The sequence below is a fragment of the Octodon degus genome, unplaced genomic scaffold, assembly GCF_000260255.1.
Source record: "Octodon degus isolate 3935 unplaced genomic scaffold, OctDeg1.0 scaffold00050, whole genome shotgun sequence".
NCBI classification, from domain to species: domain Eukaryota; kingdom Metazoa; phylum Chordata; class Mammalia; order Rodentia; family Octodontidae; genus Octodon; species Octodon degus.
This window is the reverse complement of record NW_004524626.1, coordinates 9,502,246-9,502,812: the sequence shown is the minus strand read 5'-3', so window position 1 is coordinate 9,502,812 and position 567 is coordinate 9,502,246. Positions and strand designations below refer to the sequence as shown.

The following is a 567-nucleotide window of genomic DNA, read 5'->3' as shown; positions in this document are numbered from 1 at the left end:
AAGTTCTACCTGGCCTTCGAGAACTCACAGCACCCGGACTACATCACGGAAAAGCTGTGGAAGAACGCGCTGCAGGTGCCTGCAGTTCCCGTGGTCCTGGGCCCCAGCCGCAGCAACTACGAGCGTTTCCTGCCTCCTGACGCCTTCATCCACGTGGACGACTTCCCAAGCCCCCAGGCCCTGGCGCAGCACCTGCTGGCGCTGGACAAGGACGACGCCCGCTACCTGCGCTTCTTCCGCTGGCGGGAGACGCTGCGTGTGGTCAGTGGCAGCTGGGCCCTGGCTTTCTGCAAGGCCTGCTGGCGGCTGCAGGAAGGGCCCAGGTACCAGACGGTGGCCAGCATTGCCACCTGGTTCACGTGACGGGACCAGCCTGGCCTCATCCAGAGTCTTAGCTGTAGGGGACTTGTCTATGGGGATGCACCTGGGTGGGGCCCACCTGAGGGGTGTGCCTGCCAGGGTCCTTACTGCAGGGTCCTTACTCAATACTTAAGGTATGGGGCCAGGGAGATGGCTCAGTGGAGTAAGCGCTTCCCTGACAAACACAAGGGCCTGAGTTCTATCCTC

General features: G+C 62.4%; 1 pseudogene; it reads left to right on the top strand.

Moving 5' to 3' along the window:
* Positions 1-363, top strand: part of LOC101568158 — a 43,146-nt pseudogene extending 42,783 nt beyond the window's left edge.
* The last annotated feature ends 204 nt before the right edge of the window (positions 364-567 follow it).